The 8,657-nt window shown below is 35.9% G+C and overlaps 1 pseudogene; it reads left to right on the plus strand.

Moving 5' to 3' along the window:
* Positions 1–3,943: 3,943 nt before the first annotated feature.
* LOC107847375 overlaps positions 3,944–8,657 on the plus strand; it is a 9,449-nt pseudogene continuing 4,735 nt past the window's right edge.

Consider the following 8,657-nt stretch of genomic DNA (forward strand, 5'->3'; position numbering starts at 1 on the left):
AATGTGTGCATTGTGCGATGCAAACCCTAATTTACATGACTTATGTGATGCACACCCTAACTTAAACACTCTATTTTTGGGGCAAAATGGTCCTTTTTCCACCCTTATTTAGCCATAAAAACAAAATTCAGTTCCCAAAATACCCCAAATTATACCTTCATTCATCAAAATTGCTCAAGAACTCTCCTTAGGGTTTCAAAATAAAAATCCAAGAACTCAAGATTCAACCATGGGTTTTTGAAACTAATTGCATATTTGGAATCCTCAGAACGTAGGCTTCAAGAAGCACCTATCATCTTTGTATGTAGAGGTACGTGGGGTTATCTCAAAAATCTCATGGGCTTAAAAATTCATGTTTTAAAAATGGGGGTTTTAAAATTATGAATATAATCCCGCTTTAAATGTTTTATGATATTGATTTGGTCTTTAGGCCTATTCCCGAAGTGGTTTGATATATGTATATGCATGTATTCTGAAAAGATATTAACTTGAAAGGACGAATTATATGAAATCCCTCTTTTTATATGATCTAGTTTTAAATTCTCATATGATGTGAAATGTTTAAAATCATCTTGACAAGCGTGACATAAAATATTTTGAAAATTGTCATGGTTTTGACTTGCAATGAGAGGGTTGTTATGTTGAAATATGATGAATATAATGGTTGCATGAAAGAATGATGTGATATTGATGGGTTCCAAGTCGGGTATGACGATACCCTAAAGAATAAGATATGTGATTAAATTAAATAGAGTTTGATGCACTGATTTTACATGAGATAGGTGGATGCTTGAAGAAGGCGTTTGAGTGTAAGGGCTCATTGCTGGAAACCGTGTTTGCCAACATGGGGATTTGGTACTAGGCTAAGTGATCTTGTATACTTGACTTTATGTCATTCCCAAATTGGGACTATGGTTAGGAGCCCAGGCTAAGTGATCTTGGGTAGTTGTGATCTTGTGTGTCTTCCTCTCACTTATACCCTAATCTTGTGTCAACCGAGATTTGACAGTTGGTGTAAATGTTACATGTAGGGTATTCTACCAAGCTCAGCTGCATTACATTGTTATTGAAAACACTTACATTATGCCCATGTGTTTTCAAATGATTTGATATGGAACTACTTTTATAATGTCTCTCACCTATATTTGGAAAAAAATATTATATTTTGTTTTTGGTTTCTCTGTGTACTAGTACTTTTATATTGACCCCGTTCCCTCCCAAGTTTGGAGGCATAGTTTAGGGGTCCAGATAACCAGTAGATCTCTTCCAAAAGATTTTCAGAATCAAGTGGTGAGCCTTCTACATTTTGGAAGGACTGATGTCGGTCAGTTCATTATCATTTAGTAGTTTTGGGTCTACTGGGGGCCTTGTCCCAGTTTTCAGACAGTAATTTGTTTCAGTCATGTATTAGAGATTTCGCAAACGGTTGTTCAGATGTCGATATATGTTGTGGAACATTATTTCCTCTTTGTTGATTTCATTTGATTTATGACCATGTTTTCTGTAATATTGTGTATCTTCCGCATCTCTTATTATCATATGAATTATGTGCATGATTACCACATAGATAGGGGTGTTTTGGGACTTCATGGTTCAGAATGCTCGTCATGGCCAGGGCCCCGGTTCGGGTCGTAATAAACTTGGTATCAAAGTACGGTTCATGGTCCCAAGGTGTCTGTGAAAACACGTCGGGTAGAGTCTTATTTATGGGTGTGTAGCGTTCCACACTTATAAGCAGGAGGCTACTAGGCATTTAGAAATGCCTCTCTTTCTTCATGTTCTAGTTTGTGCAATAGAGTCAGAATGATCTTCTTTCATACTCTAATTCGTGCTATGGTGTCGCCCATACGAAAGTAAAAAAAAGCCATCCCAAATTCTTTCCTTACACTAATGTCCTCAGATATGTCTCATTATTGAGGTGATTTAACGGTAGAAGTTTAGATTCTAAATGGTATGGTCCTTTCTGATTGAACCATGTAAGAGTTAAAATTTGTGCAAGGACTTGAGAAGAGTCTATTAGTGCTTCAATTTGTATTGATTTTGATGTAAACATTAATCCTGATGGAATCGTGCTTTTCAGCTTGAGGTATTAATTGCATTTAGTCCCCTTCAAATTTATGTTACAAATGTCTTACTTAAGGGGGGGATGATGTGTAGTAGAATGTTGGAACTATATTTCCACCTGAATAGTAGTATGCATTAAAGTGTTGTTGTCATGACCTATTGGCAGTGAAATTAGACCAAGAAGTTGGTGATGTGAAGTCACAAAGTTAGAAGTCAGAGCGAGGGTGACTTTTGTGTAAATGAATATTTTAGTTGAATAACCGATGTTCGAGAATGATTTACCCCCTTATGGTGATAGACTAATGTGGTAACTAATAGCATGTGTGGATGGTATGGTAGTTCGTGGAGGAAGTGTTTGACTCCAATTTTATTTATACAGAGTAAGATATGTATTCTTAGTTCATTAGATATTGCGTATTAAATTTCTATTTCAGGTAATCTTGTCATCAAGATGTTGTTGAAAAAAATAAAGTCTAGTGAAACCCTGTGGGGCTCTTTTGATTCACTAGCATAGTTGACTTGTCATTCATCTCATTTTATTGTTCAAAATACAAAATCAAAGTCTAGTGAAGCCGTGTGAGGCCTATTTCGATTCACTAGCAACTTGTTGTCCAACTTGTTGTTCTTGTGTTGGTTTAATATATATATATATATAGCTGAATCTGTTTGCATGAGATTGAGTTGGTAAAGAAGTTATTTGTCCTTGTGTGTTAGTTTAGTAGAAGGTCAAGGAGTTGTTAGTTAGGGTGATTTCTCGATTGCTTGAAGTGTGAAAATGGCCCAGTAAATTGTAAGTATAGACTCATGGTTGTTTGTGGAATTTGAAGGTAGTCTAAATGTATGTTTGGGTAAGTAAGTATGAGGTGATAAATCCATATAAGTAGAAAATATTGTGTGGGGTTATAATATAAGATTAAGGTTGATCATGTCTATTATGTAACTTTACCCCTTGACCTTTTTTTCGTTGGTAATTGAAAACTTGTCAAACTTGTGCTATTTAATGATTTTTGAGGCGCTTGTATAGTATGTCCCAAATTTTATGGACTAGCATATTATGTTGCATTTTTCAGTATTGATAGATGATTGGTACAGGACTATATGCTTGAATTTAATTTAGAATGTGGTGGTAAAAATAGTGGCATGAGATTAATGATGTATGTTTTGTGTGAAAAAATTAGTGGGCTTGATGTGTTAAAATACTACGTGCTAATGAGTTATGATAAGAAAGACCGTAAGGTCAAGATCAATTATTTGTTCTTTGGAAGTTCTAATGTACTAGTCTTTCTTGATGTCTATTTCATGGTATCCAAGTGAGAATCATGCATAAGGTTGGGTTGTAAAATCATGTTTAGCACTAGACATTAAGTTTTGAACAATTGATGTCCATGAAGGTGGATGTGATTATTTCTTGGTTAATGATACTAGTTTTATGGAAGTAATCTAATAGGCTTGAACGATGTATGCAAGAGCTTAAGTTTAATTGATTTGTAGTGAAGTATTATGTTACATATATAATGTAGAAGTATGCCCAAGGTGATCTGAGGTTGCGGTATTTTCTAAGACTATTACACGTTTTGTGAGACGAGTGGTACCGTTGAGTTGTTAGGTGGAGAAAGACTAGTTAGATGGTATATAGTTTTCTAAATAGCCAAGTTAAGGAGTTTTGATTGACAGTGTTGAGCCTTTTTATATGATCTTGATTCTCATAGTAGAGAGACATAAGTTTGGACTCACAATATTGGTAGGCTATGTCGGAAGTAGTGAGATTCATTGAAGTCTTGGTGATATCCATGTTGAGTGCTTGATTCTAAGTTTGAGTTTTTAAAGGTTGAACTAATAGAAATAAGAGTTAAAGCACTAGAGGGTGTGCACTCCGACTATGGGGATACCTATGAAGACCCGAAGTTAGTAAGTATGCAAGTATTATATAATGACTACTCGGCCTATAAAATGATAAAGTGTATCTGGGAAGGTAGTATTAACAGTGGGTTTTCCACTTTCAGGTGTAGTCATTCGGGTTAAGCTCCATGATATGCGTGTATAGTAGTTTTCCAGACCTCAAAGTGCAGTGAGTGTACTTCAGTTTAGAGTCTAGTAAGGGATCTGCCAAACAAAATATGATGGCTTGAAGCTAAGGGGGAGATGATAGAGAGAATAACCAAGTCAGGCTTTTAGATTTTACTAGTATGTCATTATGACATTGAACATCAAAAGGGAAGAGTGAGGCTCAACCCATTCCAATCTTAGTATTTTTTGGTTATCCTAATACCTACTCATACCTCATGTTTTAGTTCCATGATCATAGTTTTGGATTAACAGATATGCTTCTTTACACCTGAAGAAAAGATACTTAGGCCATCAGTAGCTGTTGAACCCAAGCCATAAGGTAAAGATGCTTATCATTTTTTCCATTCTCGTCTAATGCTTATTTCTCTTTATTCTCGTTTCAAGCTTTTTATTTATTAGATGAAGAAAAGGGTTTCATGTTACAATGTGGTTTGGCTTTAAAATTGTTGCCTCGTCCTTCAAATTAATTTAGGGAGTTGCGCATGGATACAAGCTTTCAACATTGATTGGAAAATTAACTAAATATGATTGAAAAGTAGCAATATTCGGATTTCATCTATTCTTCCTTGCATGGATATTGGTTGAGAAGCCTCTTATACCTCCTCTTCCTAGTCCTGCTCCTGGTGTTATTCCATCCATGTCACTGCAGGTAAAGTTGTGGAGGCTTGGGGGAGGGATAAATGACTTTTTAATGTAGAGACATTATGATAACTATTTTCCCCACATCTTTAGCAGTTCCATCCTATGCTTCCAGCCCAGCAGGCACAACCTTATGGTTCCAGGTCATCTCAACAATTTCTGCCACTTGGACAAGCAAATGTTGCGATGTCTCAACCTTCTCAAATCCAATTTCCTCAACCTATGCAACAGGTTACTGGTAGACCTATAGTAGGAATGGATTGTATGCCTCAGGGACCACCTATTCCCCATGATTTTCAGCGAAATCTTCCAATGTCAAATAACCACTTGCCTAGTTTTGGTGGCCAAAATTTACCTCTTTCTTCTTCATATAATGTAAGGCCTTGGGAAGATCTTTTGTGGTTATTGTCAATCAGTTTCCGATGTTCCATTTATATATTGATGAAATACATTTTGTTATCGTCTTTAACAACAGGTAAATGTAGATTCTTCTGGCTCCCAATATCAAACACAGATAAATGATCATAGGTTTCCATCAGGGGTACAACCCTAGATGCCAATAAGAAATCATAATGTGAATTCATCGACAATAATGCAGGAGACTGGAGAGTTAGCAGCTCCCTTGTTTCAGTCCTCTTTGTCAAAGTTATCATACGGGTTGCCGTTCACCGCTACCAAATTCTACCTGACTGTTGATCAGCTAAACTTGATACACCTCTACCGATAACTTCATTTTGACCCCATTTCTCTATTATCATACACATTTTACATGTGGCTAAATGCTAGTAGGTATTGCTATAATCAGTAGGCCAATTATGGTTGCTAATGTTGTCATATTTCCTATGGATTTATTACTCCAACCAATTAATAACATTCTTACAATTCTTGAATTGATTTTTAGATACTATTATAATAGAAGGACAAGAATCTCTACCTGGGGGAAACCTCGAGAGCTGATGACAGAAATGGAGGTGAGGTCTCGTGTCATTGAGATTTGTAAGGGTATTTTTATCCAGTTTCCTGTGCTTATCAATAAAAAAAGAAGTACACAATTCTTTTTCTATGAAGCTTCGTAGAACCACTTTTTCTTTCCTAAGTATATGTGATTTCTGTTGAAAGTTTGTTTAGCAAGTAGATTTCCTCGATCTTACTATACTATGTAGGCTTCATTTGGAATTTGCATTGACCTTTTATTTACAATATAGTTCTAAAAGATTTTATATTTAACACTATCTTTCTAAAAAATGTGTTTAAGCATACATGACAGGATTATATTTGGTCTATTTTAAACAATTTTATTTACTTTCTGATTAATGTAATGTTATTGTAACTCTATGGCGATATGGAGAGACGAAACTTGATATAATATTGTGGTTCACACTTCTCATTCTGGTTTATAGAATAATAGTTTGGTTGATTGCACACTTGCACCCAAGAGTGTGACCTAGTGGTCAATGAAGTAGATTGAGAACCATGAGGTCTCACGTTTAATTTCCAACAAAAATAAAAACACTAGGTGATTTCTTACCGTCTATCCAAGCCTTGATTGACAGAGTTACCCAGTATCTGTGCTGGTGGGAGGTAGCAGTACCTGGTGTAACTAGTCAAGTTCTAAGCTGGCCCAAACACGATGGTTATCAAAGAAAGTTTGGCTTGTTGTGAGGGACAAGTATTAATGGACCAACAACTGGAGCTGTAAGGAAGTTTGAACATTTTTATTCTTTTCTTTTTAAGATAAATAGTTTTTTTTTTTTGGATATATTACTTTGTATTCGTCGGCGTTAAGGTTATGCTAGCAGTCCAAAAGAAATGAAAAATAATGAAAATAATCTGAGGATTCAAAGAGATCTACTACCTATTATGCATCCTGTACACATTGGCCCTTAAACAAAAAACAAAAATCTACAATTCTATTCCATTTAACTTTCTGAATGGAATTATATTTATCTTCAAAATACCTTCAACTTTTCTTCTAACTCTTGCTAATCCCTTCTAATCCAACAGCTCAACAGATTGTTGTGTGCCCTTTGATAGTCCACTTTACTTCAACTCAATAGATCTGGTATGTGTTCTGGCATGGTCCACTTTACTTCTATTAAACTAAAGGTGTCAAATGGGCGGGGTTGGCTGGATTTGGGGGGATCAAAGAGGTCTGAGTTAACAAATGGGTCGGTTATTAACCAACCCTAAAGCTACTTGGGCTGAAATGGGTTGGGTTGAAATGCTCTAAAATGCGGGTCATAACCCAACCTACCCTATTTGAACTCGGATTTAATTGCTTTATTTGTTATTTTATAAAATTTTAGTACTTGAAAAATTATTATCCTTTTTTTTAACTTGGTAACTTTGTATTATATCACACAGTACAAGGGTTGTACTGAAACCTTTATATACAAGGGGACTCCTCAATCGACTATTCTATATCAAAATTTAGTCTAGAACATCAATTATCAAGGCAGTATCATTAGAGTATAGTTGATTACACCAAAAACATAAAAGCAAAATACAGTTGAGTTTAATCTTCTGCACACTATTCTCTATGCTCTCAAAGCATGTAGAATTCCTTTTTTTCCATATAGCCCACCATATAGCACCCGGGATAATTCTCCATTTACCTCTGTCCTTCGCATGTACACCTGCTTCTCCCAGCACATTAAAGTCTCGAATACTTTCCTGGAAATGCCTTTTAGTCTTAAGACGATTCTCCAAAGTTGTTGGGTGTACTTACAATGTAGAAATACATTGTTAACCGTCTCTAAAGTTTCTCCCCAGAGGAAACATCTGGAGCACAAGGTTTTCACTTTCTTCATGACATTATCTTGTGTAAGAACTACTTCCTTGGTCAGTAACCAGACAAAGACAAAGCACAACACTGTGTGAGGTATCCTACTTTTCCATATTTGCTTCCATGGCCATCTTGGATCCGGGTGGTTTATTTGGTTCATCATCTTGTAGGCTTTGTTGACACTGAACATTCCTTTTTCATTTCCCATCCACCATAGTACGTCCTTCACTATCTGCAGTCCATTGAATAAGTCCACGGTATTAAAAAATTCAACTACTCTCATTACCTCCTGGTCATTAAGTTGTCTTCTGAATGTGGTGTCCATAATTGTGCTATAGTCCTCTATTAAAACAATACCAAGTTGTAGATATCTGGAAAAATCACTTCCATATTCCCATCCTCATGTCAATTATCCTTCCAGAACCTAGTCCTGTTTTCATCCATCTCTTTAATCTTTGAGTTGCTTTTAACTTCATTTCACTAGTGTCTAATAGATCTAATAGATCTCTAGAGGCTAACCCCGTATGGTGCGTTCACTTCTTTAGTAATCTATCTATCTTCTTCAGGATATTTAGCCCCAATCACTTTCCTCCATAGCAGCTGGTTATTTTTTGCATATTTCCACAACCATTTCATCACGAGAGCCCCTCAAGTCTTCTTGTCAATTGTCCACCATAGAGAGCACTACCACTTTTTCTCGCATATCTTTGTTCCTTATTGTATTGCTCTTAGTATGCCCACACACAAATCTCAACATCCTCATTTCTGCTACGTTTATCTTTCGAACATGCGAGCTCTTGACTAGCCAAACACTCTGCCCCATGCAAGATAGCTAGTATAACAACCACTTTATAAATTTACCTTTAAGTTTATTTTAACAAAATTCTTATACATGGCATGCTAGTTACTAGCTCTTTTGCAAGAGCTAATTTGGACAAAAAACACATGTTAAGAAATTGATTCATCGAAAAAAAGAATAACTGTAGTTTATGAGTTTCAATCGTGTCTAAATGGAAAAAAAATTATGGGGGGGCTGTGTTGAGTATGGAACTTAGAACCTCAGTGCAGGATTTGAACACCCTTACTGTCACACTCAGTCTTG

The sequence above is a fragment of the Capsicum annuum genome, unplaced genomic scaffold (genome assembly GCF_002878395.1).
Source record: "Capsicum annuum cultivar UCD-10X-F1 unplaced genomic scaffold, UCD10Xv1.1 ctg81847, whole genome shotgun sequence".
NCBI lineage: Eukaryota > Viridiplantae > Streptophyta > Magnoliopsida > Solanales > Solanaceae > Capsicum > Capsicum annuum.